The following is a 16270-nucleotide window of genomic DNA, read 5'->3' as shown; positions in this document are numbered from 1 at the left end:
ATCAGAGAAAAGAGGAATGTCTGAAACTTAAATAGAAAACTAGGTGGTGTACATTATTCGCCTTTTTCAATTTATCTGGCCTAACTAAGACAGTATAAGGTAGAAATTTCAATAAAGATACAAATTTCTTTATTAGTATTTTGCGTAGTGTTTTTTTCCAAAAATGCTTTTTACTAGAACATTAGATTTTAATAGGAAACAGACTGTGTGTCTCTAATCAATAAATGCAAAAACGTTCATACGCTCCCTCTAGTTTATTGTCCGTGGCAAGGCTGCCTCTGTGTTTTCTTTACTTAACCTTGGGCATTCTTCTACCAAAAGGAGATCACAAGAGATGGAGTAAATCTGGGGAATTCTCCCAAACTCAAAATGCTTTTGTGGCTTATTCTGCATGATGGCAGAAGTGGTGATAAGCAAAGGTGCTATTTTCAGGAGACCCCTCAATTTCATTAGCTCCATCTCCACTGATGGCTCATGTCTGATGGCAGCTCATTTTACTGCACAGCTCGCTGGGAGACTCTCCTTTTGGAGAGAAGGACCTGTCCTCGTAGCCCCCCTGGCTCATACGAGTGGGGGAGAATTTCAAGACAAAGACTCACAAGAAGCTGGAAAGAGGTCAAAGTTATCTTTCAGGAATTGACTTTAGCTCAGTGATAAGACTTTTGTATTAATTTCTGTCCTTGTGGAGCATGAGAAAGGTCATTATTTAAACAGACAATGTAGAGTTAAAATTTGAAAAATGTATTTGACTGAGGGAGTTGTGTGGTGTACATAAAAATGAAGAGAGGCTTATAACTGAATTTCTCTTAAATACCTGATTTAGACTTTCCACCATCAGTTTAAACCTGAGGGACAAGGAACAAAATACAATATCAAATATTTATTAAAGCCCCAATGGAGCATAGATTGTTTTGCAGCATAAGCAGAAAGACTATTTGTCAGCAAAGCAAAATATAATTCTAACCAACAAGTACAGAGCAAATTCTGTCTTCTCTGAAAATTATCACAGTCAAGCCCTTATCAAAATGTCCTTCTCACCCAGGTGAGAATCTCTCATGTAATTTCCAAGAGAGAGGCAGGTTCATGTTAAATATGATTTCATGCTTTCTGTAACATAGCCCCTGCTTACCACATGCCCAGGATATTCACATGAGAATCCCTGCTTGCATTTCCAGTAAATTAAGGCAAAGATATGTGACCACACAGAAATTCCAGCTCTCTGGACCCAGTTAAGGCACCCATCTAAATGAGACACTTAACATAAACGTGTGACCTTGGACAAATGACATCTATGTTGAGTGTTCAATATTGTTCACAAAGTGAATGTGTTACAGTGGAGAGAAAAAAAGTAGCAAGATTAGTAAGTAAAAGTAAAGAGTTTTATTAGTTCAATTAGAAAAAGTAGAGTTAAATTAGGAAAGATTTGTAAGTAAAAGTAAAGAGTTAAATTAGAGAATAAAGAGTATAGGCTATTGAGACCTTTAAATAAACAAAAAAAAAGAGATGTTTATATTCTTGGGACCACAAGAATAAGCATAACCAAGAGCACTGTTAGAGTCCAACCAACTGAAAAGACCTGAGGAGGTCCCAGTGAGATGGAACTCTGGTCCCCACTCGAAACCCCCTGGGCAACTGGATCTCCTCTGCATGCTAATTGCATCATTATGAGACAAGTCAAATGCAAATGAAATAAACAGTAATTTGGGACAGAGCAACTTGTGGACTAGGCAATTCCTCCTTGGAGACAGATCACTGGAGGGGTTTTGGAGGGTCTGTGAAGCAAAGGATGAGGTCATGGTATACAAGGAGAAGCTGGGTTTGAGAGTTCAGACATTTCTCCAGTTCTGCAGACGTACCTGTCATATCTTGCTCTGAGTTTGGTCACGGTCACGGTCAATAATTAACCAAATGCAACAGACCTCCTCCTCTTACCTGAACTATCACACTTTAAAATGTGCATGCCTTTGATCTAGAGAGTGTATTTTTAATGCTGTATCCCACAGAAATATTTGCACATGCACACAAAGACATACAAACAGGGATTTTTCAATGCAGTATGATTTATAATAATCTAAAATTGAAGCAACCTAAATGTCCAAGAATAGGGGAATAATAAATAAAGCATGATACATTTATACTAGGAGCAAAGGGTAGTGGTTGGAACAGCCTCCAGAACTAGGCTACTTGTGTTCATATCAGCTCCACTGCTCACCAGCTATGTGACCTTGGCCAAATTGCTTAGCTTCTCAGTGACTCAGTTTCCCCCAGCGGTAAAAAGATGATAAAACTCCCTTCTTTGTAGGACTATTGTGAGAATTAAATGAGATACCACTCTTAAAGAGCCAGAATGCTATCTGACACGTGGCAGGTACTCAATACATATTAACAAGATTCTTATTTTGAACACACAGTTATGTCTCATTTAAAAAGAATAAGATCTAGCTGTAAGTCTTCCAGTAGAAAACTCTGCAAAATACGGCGTGCGGTGAAAAGTTTGCAGAACAGTATGTAAAGGATGATCCTATTCATTTTTTACGTGCCTATAGGCGAAGCACGTGCATGTATATAAACGCCTGGAAGAATGTGTGACAGGACCGGCCAATAGCAACGATTCTCTCTAGAGACGGAATCGGATTGGATGGAAGGAGGGACTGAAAGGAGGTCTTCACTTTCTTCCTCTCTGTATTTCTGCACTTGGGGAATTGTTTTAAAAACATAGATTTATATATTACTTGTATACTTTTTCAAATAAATACTTTTGAAAACATAATGAGTAGACAAATAAGTAAAGGAGCAGCGAGAACAGTGAAAACAACTCTAAACAAAGGAACGTTTGCAGTGTTTTAACAATCTGAGTTTCCAAGGAAAGGGGAAGTAGGGCTCCTCAGTCTATGGCCACAGGTCTAACACAAGGACAGGACTGCAAGTGAGGTGGCTAGCGCAAAAAAAAGAAACTGAAGGAGGCACTCACTTCTAGGGCCACGACTTGCACAATCTTTAGGCCTGGTCCTGGTCTAACATTACATTGAAAACATCCTCAAAGTCAAAGGGTCTGCTTCTTAGCAGCTAGTATTGCACAAAGCCAACGTCCTGGACTATATACTATAGACTTCTTTCTCTTTTCACCTCCATTTTAAAGAAAAAACTAATAGCTTAATTGAATTTTAAGCCATTGATTTTTAACATCTGGGATTTAAGTCTAATGTATCCCAGGTGCAGTCTTCCAGAATGCAGACTGAACAAAAGTCCCACCCTCTTCCTAGCTATTCACTCTTCCCTTTGGGAATGTCAGCCTGATGAAAAGGAGATAAGTGTAGATGGGTGAGGGTATTGGAAGGAGTTTCCATGAGTCTTTTTAAATGCATGAGTATTAAGCTTTGGACTCTCAAACGGTTTGACAGGGAATTCACCCTCTTTCTTTGGCTAGCGTGATATCGGCATAATCATTTGTAATGTAAGGTGGGGGTAGGAATGCACTATGACACCGTCCCAGAGTGAAATGAAATATTCAAAACAGGGTGGTATTTGCCTATTTGCCTGAAATGCCACAATGGGCCCTATCATTTGTATATGGAAAACATTCATTCTGATTGTCCATGCCTTCTTGTTTGTAAATAATTTTGAGTGTCAACCCTGGGAAAACTAAGACTATGCCTCAATGAATAGTTTCATGCGTAGTCTAACCAGTTGAGTTAATACCTGTAGATATTAAAAATGACAGTTTAGTCCTCTTAACTACATGGCAATGCCACTTGATGGCAATAGTTTCTGAATGTCATCCAGCAAACTGGATCATGTCCCCAAATACCATGCATTTTCCAAGTGCAGGCCTTCACTATCCAAGGGAAATTGATCCCAGATAAAGGCCACATGAAGTAAATCAACTTAAAATGAGGACAAAAATTTCAAATTAAATCGTGGTGGGGTGGGGTAGGCGGAGTGATTGGGCATTTATCTTATAAAATGAAAATATTTTTTAATGAAATTACTTCCACTTTTATTTTTATAACTCACAAAATTTAAGTTATAATCATAACTATCTTCTAATTGTTAGGACACAGAATGAATCACCTTTTGATTGTGTTTAGAGAGATGAAATTTCTCTAACAAATGTTTGGGGAGCCTAAAACCATACCGTTTGTTTCAAGACTTATTATGTGAGTGCTTTTTTGTAAAAATGTCTAGGGCATTTAACATTTTATTTTCCAAGGACATCTCTTAATTCCTTGATAGCCAAGTCATTCCCTTTGGAAATGCTCTCAGTTTTCTCTGTTTTGTTTTCATTTGTTAACTGGTCTACTCATTTATCTAACATTGTGCAGGAATTAAGCAGTTCTCCAAACACCATGTTCATCAATGTCATTAAATCTTGCTGCAGTGAGCAGAATTCTAAGAATGTCCCCAAGATTCCTGCCTGCTGGTGCACACACACTGTGCAATTCTCTTCTCGTGAGTGAGGGTGGGGACTGTCACTATGATGGGACAGTCACTCCAGTAATTACGTTATGTTACGTGACACTCTGTCATAGCAGATAGGAATGAGATTCTTCTGTTGGCTTTGAAGAAGCAAAAGGCCATGTGTGAACTTCCTATGGAGGGGGACATGTGGCAAGGACCTGAGGGTAGCCTCTAGGAGCTCAGAGCTGTCCCTGCTGACAGCAAGGAAGTAAATGGAGACTTTAGTCCTATAATCACAAGGAACTGAATCCTGCTAATAACTAGTGAGTTTGAGAGAAGACCCCAGATTAGATGAGATCATAGGCCCAGTTAACGCTATAATTTCAGACTCACGAGACCCTTAGCAGAGGACCTAGCTAACCCATGCCAGGACTCCTGTCCCACGAAAACTGTGAGATAAATGTGTGTTGTTTTAAGCTGCTATGTTTGTGGCAATTTCTTACGCAGAAATAGAAAACTAATACACTTGCATTCTTTCAAATATTTATATTATTTAGTTAAACGTCCAGAGATTCTCCCAATCAAAAAGAGTTGACTGAGTTGTGGGTAAGACGGAGTAGGAAGAGATATTCCACTGTTACGAGAAATGGATTTTTGAGAGAGGACAGATATCATAGATGGTCAGCTCATTACTGGATATTTCATTGAACGTTTTAATTCTAGGATGCTTTCTGCTTCCCTAAGCAACCCTGTAACTGTAAGGCAAGGGAAACTTAGAAAGCAAGGACTTCTTCCCCAGTTAAGACAGCATCCCTAGCCTCAAAATTTTTGATATATCTTCCAATAATGGTGAAATGGTGTTTAAGGCCATCCTTCTTCCTACTCCTGCTTCTTTCTCCTCCCTCTCACAGGTCTTGATTCCAAGAGAACTCTTTAATAAACGTCCTGAATAACAAACTCTGTCTCAGAGTCCTCAGAGTCAGCTTCCCAGGAAACCCAACCTACAAACCCAAACTTCGACAATGAACTCATCTGCACGATATCCCACAAGATCTCACCCACGCACACACGTGTGTGTTTATATGTATACATATGAACACACACACATATATATATATATGGGAGGCAGAGAGAGACAAAAAACAAATGTGGAAAAATGTTAAAAATTGGTGTATATTGGTAAAGTATATATATGTTTCTTTGTACTAGTTTTCAAATTTTCTGCAGTTTTAAATTTTTTCAAAATAAAAATGGAAGAAAAGTAGACAATTTATAACTCAATGTGCAACAAAAATATCCTTAAAAAATAAAGACATTTCATACAAATACTGTGAGAATGTCAGCAGCAGACTCACCCTAAAAGAAATCTTACGGTGAGTTATTCAAGTGGAAGGAAAATGATCCCAAACTGAAGCACGGAGATCCAGGAAGTAATGAAGAGCATTAGTAAATACGTGAATAAACATAGCTAAATGCTAACTTGATAAAACAGTAATAATAACTTATCGTGGCGATACTGTAGATTCAAGTTTGTGAACTTAAAATCTCTCCCCTGACCTGGCATTCCCCAGTCATGACTGAGCAGGGAAGGACTAGGAAAACCACTGAGTCGGGGGCTGACGGGCAGAAGCCTGCAGTAGGCAGCCTGAACCTGTGCGTGTGACGGACTCTACCTTTGTCCCTGCAACACATCTGAAAGCAAAATACAGCAACTCTCAGTTATGTGCTTGAAGAGGACACTGACACAGTGCAGATAAAACCACAGGAGACATGCATTACGCATTTATTTAAACTAGGAGTTTGAGACGCATCCGCCAAGTATTTTACCTGGGTTTTGGGTAAGTAGCAGATTAAATTTTCTTTCATTATTTTCCCTCTAGCAAAGGGCAAATAATTAGTCATAGTAATAATAACACCACCAGCAGCAGTAAAAGCAGCAGCAGCAAAAGAACAAAATCAAAATTACACACACACACACACACACACACACACACACACACATACAATTATTACCCCAAACTAGGAAAAAGAGAAAACAAAAAGTAAGAAACCTGGGGCTGGCCCAGTGGTGCAGCAGTTAAGTTTGCATGTTCCGCTTTGACAGCCCAGAGTTTGTCAGTTCAGATCCTGGGTGTGGATCTATGAACCAGTTGGCAAGCTATGCTGTGGCAGGTGTCCCACATACGAAGTAGAGGAAGATGGGCACAGATGTTAGCTCAGGGCCAGTCTTCCTCAGGGAAAAAAAGAGGAGGATTGGTGGCAGATGTTAGCTCAGGGCTAATCTTCCTACAAGCAAAAAAAAAACCGTAAAAAACAAAAAGTAAGAAACCTGAACAATCTAAAAATTTGTCCTTTTTTGAACACTGAACCAGGGTTAGAGAGAGAGAGAGGAAAGATTTAAGCTCAGAGCTTTTGGGATGGGGAGTATTAGAAAAAAAGTATTTTTATTATTACACTTCCCTTCTCTATGATCTTGTTAGTTATCTATTTTTATATTATAGTGATTTTCCTGGAAATTGCAATATTCATTCTTAACATATTTGAATTTAATTATAAATGAGTATTTTTGCACTTCTCAAGAAATTCAAGGATATTAGAACACTTTAACTCTATTTACCTCCCGCCTGTCTTCTTATTTTTGTGCTACTGTGGTCAGATATAGAGGCCATTAGGGCTACTTGCTCATTTTCCAATTGCCTTTTCAACTTATGGATCTATGGGAAATTTCTTATTTTTAATATTCTGTTTAATATTCTGGATATTATTCCTTTATAAGTTTTACATATTATAAATATTTTCCCCTAATCTATGCTTTCTTTTTTTAAAAAAAACTTCATTGAGGTGTAATGACAATAATTTGCACATATTAATGTGTACAATTTGATGAGTTTTGACATATCTATACTCCTCTGAAATCATCACCACAATCAAGATACTGAACATGTGAACCATCCCCAAAGTTTCTTCACCCCTCTGTGTAATCCATCCCACCTCACACTCCTCCTCTTCACCCCCATACTCAGGCACCCGCTGGTATGCTTTCTGTCTCTACAGATTACTTTGCATTTTCTAGAATTTTATATGAAAAGACTCATATAATATGTACACTTTTTTGCCTGGCTTTTTTCATTCAACATAGTTATTTCAAATTTATCCACGCTGTTGCCTTACTCCTTTTGGTTGTTTTGCTGAGTCGTGTCCCATTGTATGGACACGTTATTTTCACATGTTGTTGGACATTTGGGTTGCTAACGCTTGGTATTAGCAGTCTTTTTTGCTTTAGCCATCCTAGTGGGTCTGAAGTGGTATCTCATTATAGTTTACATTTCCCTGATGACTAATGTTATTTAGCACCTTTTGTCTGCTTATTAACTAAAGCGTCTGTTTGCATCTTTTGCCTATTTTTAATTGCTTTGTTTGCCTTCTTGTTATTGAACTGTGAGTTCTTTATATATTCTGATACAACTCTTTTATCATATAGATGCATAGCAAATATTTTTTTCCCGTCTGTGACTTATCTTTCAGAGAAAAGGTTTCTTTTCTGTACATCCCAGCAGGAGCAAACCATGTTCTGAGCGTTAGCTGAGCAAATCCCAGAATCTGAGCTCAGTTGTTTATGCTATTATTTGGACAAGAATAATTACTCTTCTGTGTTTCCACCAGTGAAGTATTTACACAACATCTCCCTGATGTCATATAAAATACTGCTTAAAACAGCACAAAGGGCCATGAGTTCATTGTCATAAAGTTGTTGGCTTTATAATAGAAGCCTCTCGAAAGTAGCGAGGTTGTCATATTGAAACTGCAACTGATTTAAAGTTCACAGTCCTCAGCTCTAATTAATAAACTGAGCTCATCCTCCAGAGGACAGTTTCAGAGACTATCAGACAGCAAAGACACTCTTAACTCGCGCACTGATGCTTTTAGCTACAGGAGCCCTGCACAAAAGCAATTCACTTCATTACCAGGGGCCTGTAAATTTTCATCTATAATATCACTGATTTCATACTGATCCACATGACTGTCCTTCTAAATTTAGTCAGTGTCCAAAAGTTCCTCCAAGAAGCCAACAAAAAGTATGCGGTATCTGGCATCAATTGCAATAATACCACAGTAGGAAAGGAATCAGAAGAGAGAGACAGCAAGGTGAGAGGGAAGAACATCGTCCACCAGAGATTGAGTTCTATAAGGTAGAACAAGACGACACCAGGGGAGCTATCAAAAACTCCCCAAGGAGAAAAGTCCACCCTAATGGGAAACACAAATCCATTTTTCTGTAACTACATTAGGGTAGGATAGTAATTTGAAGTGTAATATTAACTGGCATGGTTTTTCTCCTTCCAGCCTTCCTTTGCTGAGACTTGCTGCCCACAGGATAGGCATCTAAGAACAAAATGCAAAGAGTGATGAGAGTTTAAAAAAACCAAGGGTTAGGCCTAAAGAACAAAGTGAGTTTTTCCCTTCCCACATCAACCTCCCCTCCCTCCATGCACTCTGACAAGATAACAATTTTCTGAGCTGATATTCTAATTAAAGGAGAGTAAAGACCCATGATGACTAAATGCAGTTAATGATCCCAAAGTGGATCCCAGAGAAAAAGGAAAAAAAATTCTATAAAGGACATTGCTGGGATGACTGGAAACTTTTAGATATAGATGTATGTTAGTAATACTAGTAAAAACATTGTGTCAATGTTAAATTCCCAAATGTGATAAGTTAGAAGAATGCCTTGTTCTTGGGAGACACACGGTGAAGAATTTCAGGGTTAAATGGCATGAGGTAGACAACTAACTCTTCACTGATTTAGGGGAAAAAAGTGTGTTTATGTGTAGACAGAAAGAAAGAGATAAAGCAAATGAGAGAAAAAGTTAACCACTGGTGTATCTAAACAAAAGGTATAGAGCTGTTTATTATATTAGTCTTACGACTTTTCTGAAGGTTGGGTTTTTCAAAATTAACACATTTTGTGAGATAGGAGAAAAGAGACAGAATCAGAAAGGAGAGCAAAATAGTGAGATACTGATCAGGGGCTCTTAGGAGAGGGGCCACTGTTTGTTGCAAAAGGGGAAATGATGCAGTGCTCAGTTGCGATAGCAAAGGGGACTTGTACCCCACTTCCCACCAGGACTCCTGGGAGGCAGTGGCCTTGCCTGGAGGAATAAGGTAAAGAAGGCTGCATGGAGTGTTGAGGGCCAAGAGGGCTTACATCAGCCAACCACATTTCCCAAGGCAGGGCGGAGCAGCTGGGTTTTATATTATTTCCATTGCTTCAGAGGGATTTGTAGATTTCCAGCAGCAGCCTCATCTCCCTGAAGCCACGATGCTATCTGCCACTGTGGAAGGATGGAGAGAAAAAGCCTCTCGACGTATTCAGTTTAAACCTGGAAAGACTGAGTTTATCCACAAGTGACTAATTTTATGTTTTATACTCATAAACATAAACTCACTCAACAGAACGAGGGCTTGACATCAAGATGAGGGTCAGTGCTAAAAAACCCCAAAAACAAACAAAAAAATTGAGTGTTAAATTTCTTTGTGGCCTGAGAGTCTGTAACACAACAATAACATTTTCTCTCTAAAAAACAGATATTTCTTGGACATTGGTAACTTATCCCAAACCTTGGACATTGGTAACTTACTCTGTTTTCTGTTCCCGGGGATTCTCTGTGATCAGTATTAATGGACTGGGGCAAGAAGAGAGGAGAAGGTGACTTTACATTTATGAATATGAAATATGAGGACTGAGCTATTTGCCTTCTAGCAGCCAATTTCTCGTCTGGGAAGTGCTTCTCTGTTAAAATGACAAGCACTTTTAAAGTGACAAGTACTTTTAAAAAGTAGTGTGTGGAAAGACTTTCTAAAATCAAAATCCAATTTTGGTGATTACACAATTGTTTCTTTAAGCTCAGGCAAGGCACCTTGTATACTCATAGAATGTTGGAAGAATTTACAGTTAGAATTATCAGCTTAAATTGTGTCTAAATGTCAGCCCTCTGAAAAAAAAAAAACCAAAAGTATTCCTGTAGTCTGCTTCATTAAGCTAGATTCTTTTTACTTGGCAGTGCTCAAGGTGGGGATTCTTGCAACATTAGGGTAACGATCTCTTCTCTGTAGATTTTGGTACCTTGGGAATTCAAAGATCAAGTTGCTTAGAGACTCCATGGAATTTGCAGAAAAAGCAAACTCTAATCTTGACATCTGTAATTAACGTTTTATCTTTCTTTGAAAATTCAGTTTGCTGGCAGCTTAGCTGCTCTTTCGAGCTGAATAATGTTCTTGCCACACCACGTCCCACGCAACTTTCCATCCTGAGGGTGGGCGAGATGCTTCCGGACTCTCTGCGAACTCTTCTCTCTTGGGCACATTGTCAAGTTCTTGCTCCTGTTATGTAGCAGTTGCAGGTGCCTCGGTTTCCTTTCAGCCAAGCTCCCTGCAGGTTTCCTAAGTGAGGCTAATGCTCACCTGGTTTCAGTGCTTTTTATATCGAGGCCTCAGACCAACATGTATGCTCACATAGAGCACAGGATCAGTTGAAAGTTGTGAAAATATCTGTATAACATATTATGCAGTGAAATGTGGAAATATCTGTATAATTGTAGCACAGTTTAAAAATATATATCTTTGGGGCTGGCCCCGTGGCCGAGTGGTTAAGTTTGCGCGCTCCGCTGCAGGCGGCCCAGTGTTTCGTCAGTTCGAATCCTGGGCGCGGACATGGCACCGCTCATCAAACCACGCTGAGGCAGCATCCCACATGCCACAACTAGAAGGACCCACAACGAAGAATATACAACTATGTACCGGGGGGCTTTGGGGAGAAAAAAGAAAAAAAAATAATTAAAAAAAAAAAATATATATATATATATATATCTTTTCCTCAGTAACCCAGACCATTAGCCACTCAGGTAAAGCAAGTTATATAAACCTGACATATGCATACACACACACACACGAATTTTACTGTGACTCAGGCATGTGCTAGTTCTAACTGCTCCAATATTTTTTCCACATATTTATATTGTAATTCTTCAGACTGAGGTGACCAAGAGCTTGGCTAACTCTAATCAATACCATCACCAAAACTAAAAAGAGAGAATCCATCTTGCATCTCACCTTTAAAAGACAATTTATTGATTTGACTAAGTAACCAAAGTAGAGAGAGCATCATAGTCATCCTTTCATTCACTCAACAAATATTTAGTGAACTCCTACTCTGGGACCTGGTATCTTCACTGAGGATGCTACAGTGAACAAGACAGAGTAGGTCCTGCTGTCTCTGATCTAGCATGCTAGTGAGGGGAGAGAGACATTGAGCAAGGAACAAAATTAATAAAATAATGGTCAGATGGTGAGAAGAGCCTAGAAGAAATGAAAATGGAGTGGCATCTTAGAGTGGCTATAGGGCTGTCTCAGACTAAGGGGTCAGGGAACATTCTCCTGGAGACTACGTTTGAGCTGAGAGCTGACCCACAAGTGTTTAGGATATGGCTCTGTCTTCTGATTTTTTGGGTCATTTTATGGCTTGGCCATGAGAAAAAGATCTCCTTGGTTCACAATCAAATGCAGTTATTAGAATAAACATCTGTGGATGGGGTTCTATATTATATCCTCAATGTCAACCTTCTTCCTTTTTAAGCTTCATTCTAAAATGATATTATACCACTGGAATCCACTTTGGAAATATAAGTGGCAAGTCCAGACCCATTAGCTGTGAGTGATACAGAAATTCCAAAGAGATGTTCCAGCAGAGGCTGAGCTTTCCTTTTAGACAAAAATAATGAGTTCATAGCTGTTCTGGCTGCCATAGGCTTGCACATCTCAGCCTCTCTCAATGAGCAAACTCGTCCCACAAAATGACTCTGTAAGTGCTTGTGATGAAGAACAGCTATCAGCACACCCAGGCAAGCCTTCTTCCATTCATGTCTTCTGTGACTTCATCAGCTAGCAGTTCCAATTCTCAGGGGAAGGAGCAGATATATTTCTTGTCAGGCAGTTTGTCTACTGAGATGCTGAAGGATGTTCATAGTCTATCATCTTATACTTCATATACCTTATGTCTTATGACTTATCGTCAACATAAATAGCCACCCGGAAGCATCACAGTGCAAAGTTCTAAAAATGTTTATAAAATAAAATAACCACCAGTCATATAACCTTGTGCTAATCATTTACCCTCCCTAACTGTTAATGTTTTTGTATGTAAAAAGAAGAAGTTTAACCAGATGAATTCTAATTCTAATGAAGTTCTAATTTTACTTCTAATTTTAGTCTTTTAGGATTCCATGAAAATGATTCAAACAAGATTTCTAGCAATGTTAAGATATAAAACATTTTTTAAATGCAAGAAAGAATAATACCTGAGCATTTTGAACACTACATCCATTGGGAGTATGCTTGGCTGCAACTAATCAAAGAGTTAAGAGTGGCTGAAACAAATAAGGTTTTCCTTTTCCCACAAAAGAAGTCTGGAGGTAGGCTTCAGCTGGCTTTGGTTTAGCGGCACCACATGTTAGGGTCAGACTATCTCTTGATCTTTCCCTCACTTGTAGCCTCAAGTTCACAAAAGGGCTGCTGCAACTGCAAAAATCATACTCTCACAACTGGCTGAAAAGCTCAGGGCAGAGGGTAATAGGGCTAGTTAGGTTTGATCTTTCTGCCAGGAAAACAACGTATTTTGTAGAAGCTCCTGCAGCAGCCAGCCCCTTTAGTCCCATGTGTCACATGGCCAACTCTAGGTCCAAGGGTGGCTGCAAAAGGAATATCCAGCTTCTCCAGCCTGCAGAGCAGAGATCCCTTCAATGGCTCTTGGGTCAGCCAAGTGACCACGTCTATTACAATCATTTCAATATTATATCTTCATACCCCTACATACCTCTTTAATTGCAACTCCCAGGATAGTTATATCTATGGTTTCACTAAAATATAGAAGTGGAACCAACATTAAACTATTGAATAATTGAAATTTAGGAAGGTACTGGTTCATAGGAAACATTAGCAGGGAAAACCAACACCAACTGAGTTAAACAGGAATGCCTCAACATTTGTCAAAACAAATTAAGGCTAAAAGTTGGCTTATTTTTAAAAGATACCTTTTCTAATCGTAAAAGAAATACAAGCTTCTGAACAAGAATCTTAGATTGTAAGGAATTATAAAGAAGAAAGTAAAAGTTACCCTGATGTATTTGGTACATGTCCTTTCAAATATTTTTCTAAGCATTCAGCATATATTCTTCCTTCCTCCACTCCATGCTTTCTGTAGCTATGTTAGATTCTTCTGAAATCTATTTTCTTCTACTGAATATACCTTTGTCCTCTTTCCATACAGTTGCTGCATTATATTCCATATTTGTAGAGGTTACGTGCAGACTCAAGCCAGACTGCCTCGGTGTCACCCCCAACTCTACCACTTACGAGCTGCATAACCTTGGGCAAGTTACTCGAGCTCTTTGTGCCTCACTTTTTCTCATCTTTAAAATGGATAATAATACTATCTACACAGAGGATTGTTGTAAAAATTAAAGGAGTTAATCCCTATAATGAACTTAGTACAGTGGCGGGTAAATAGTAAGTGGTCAATAAATGTCAGCTATTTTTATTGTATGGAAATATGTCAACTAATTTCATTCATCTTCAACTGGTGGATATTAATATTGTTTTTAAATACTTGATTTTATAAATGGCCTATCTATTAATATCCTTGAAAATACATCTTCAGACACATGTCCAAAATCTTCCTAAGGATACAGTTCCTCAAATGTAACTGCTGGGCCAAAGGATATCCACATTTTAAATTTTGACACTTACTTCCAAGCTGCCCTTCAGAAAACTTATTCCAGGCCATGTAACAGTGCTTGTGTTTGTATAAGCCTGCTTGCTTTTCCATACCACTTCAAACACCGGATATTATTTTGCCAAAGTGGTCACTGAAAAGTCTCATTACTCTCTAAATTTGCATTTCTTTGATCATTAAAAAATTGGAATTTTAAAAATGCTTTTAATCATTCATGTTCCTTTTTTTTAAGTGAATTACTTGATTGCATCCTTCAAGGCTTAACTGGTTTTATGTTGTAGGTGTTGGTTGACCTATATTCTTTTTAAATACTGTGGCAAAAGTGAGCCTGACAATTTTCCAAACATTTCTGTTTACATTGGCAATGACTGCTACTAAATTTTTCTCAGTTTGAAAGAATTATCTAGTCAAGAGATATTTTCAGCCTTTGTGAGATGTGTATCTCAGAAAAACCTATAAAAAGGGACATAGTGAAAAGATGGGAGACAGAAACAGGAAGAAACTTATTTTAAATGAAAAGGAATTACTGGATTATCTATTTGATTACTTTAAAATTTTGATTATACTTTGATTTGTTCCAAATTGCCAGGGACAAAGGATGGGACTCTACTGTTTTGCTAAGTGTTCCTGGTGTACATCTTTGGAGGAAATACAAGTCCCTTAAGGCAGCTTTTTCAAAACTCTTTCCTAGGACCACTTACCCCAGCATCACTTGAAGAGCTTAAATACCTGATTCTGGAATTCAATTCTCATACTAATGATGAAAGTCTCTAAAGATATAGACCGGACAGTTGCATCTTTTAAAGGCCCTCTCTAGGAGATTCTTACATACACCAATGCTGGAAGAACTTTGAGAGATGCCAGTTTACTAATATTAGTTCATTCAATTGTTCAGCCATTCATTCAAAAAATAATTAAAATAATTATTGAGCACCTACCATGTGGCAGCCACTGTTCTGGGAATATAACAAAGGCCCTGTTCTAATGGAGCTTACATTAAAATGGAGGAAAGCAAACAATAAAGAAACAAATGCATATTATTTTGCAAGGTAGAAAGTGTTATTACAAAGAATAAAGCAAAGAAAGGGAAAAGAGAGTGATGAGTGATGTGGAGTGGGCACTACTTTACATTTATTAATAATCAATACCTTTGATTTAGCATTCTTATAAGCAATAAGGTTACTTTAATATCAATCTTAAGGGCATTCCAATTTCTCAGTTCACGTGGGTTTTGGGCTAGCTCCCTAGTCTTCAGTATGTCCTTGTTTCCTTCCATCCTTGCCTGTTCCTGGAGAACACTGGACCCTATGGAGTATTAGCAAGGGATGGGACTCAATGGTCAAAGGGCTGGCCTTTTCCATCACTAAGATGCTGAACAAACTAGTGTGTAGTAAACAGCATAGACCACAATCAAGCTGTGGTAAAATATGAACTAAGGCAAATATTTGTAATCTGCACAAGCCTAAAAAATTGTCAACTACAACCTTCAAGAAATGCACAGTCAAGTCATGTGGAAGCATCCAGAACATTGTACAGCACCAGTAGCATGGTAAGGTGTGGCAGCTGAGGTTCTGCTGGGGAGCTGGCAAGTTCCTGAGCATTCTATTACCCAGAGCTTGGGCTAAAGGAAGGTCGAGTGGGAGTGGGAAGAATGAGCTAAAAGATTCAAAAGGCCTTGAAACAAATCTGGTTAAACCAAGCACCAGTCAAGAAGCTTTCAGGGGCCGGCCCCATGGCCGAGTTGGTTAAGTTCATGTGCTCCGCTTTGGCGGCCCAGGGTTTTGCTGATTCGGATCCTGGGTGCGGACATGGCACCACTCATCAGGCCATGCTGAGGCAGCGTCCCACATACCACAACTAGAAGGACCCACAACTAAAAATATACAACCATGTACCAGGGGGCTTTGGGGAAAAAAAGGAAAAATAAAATCTTTAAAAAAAAAAAAAAGAAACTTTCAGAGTCTAAACCTGAAATCTAACCAAAAACCCGTAACAACAGCTCCTCCTCATTCTCCAGTAGCTGCAACAGCAATAGCAATGTAAACATCCCTGGCAAATAGTCATACACAGATGCTTTGGCAGTTA

Source organism: Equus quagga, chromosome 7 (genome assembly GCF_021613505.1).
Source record: "Equus quagga isolate Etosha38 chromosome 7, UCLA_HA_Equagga_1.0, whole genome shotgun sequence".
NCBI classification, from domain to species: Eukaryota; Metazoa; Chordata; class Mammalia; order Perissodactyla; family Equidae; genus Equus; species Equus quagga.
This window is presented reverse-complemented; position numbering follows the sequence as displayed.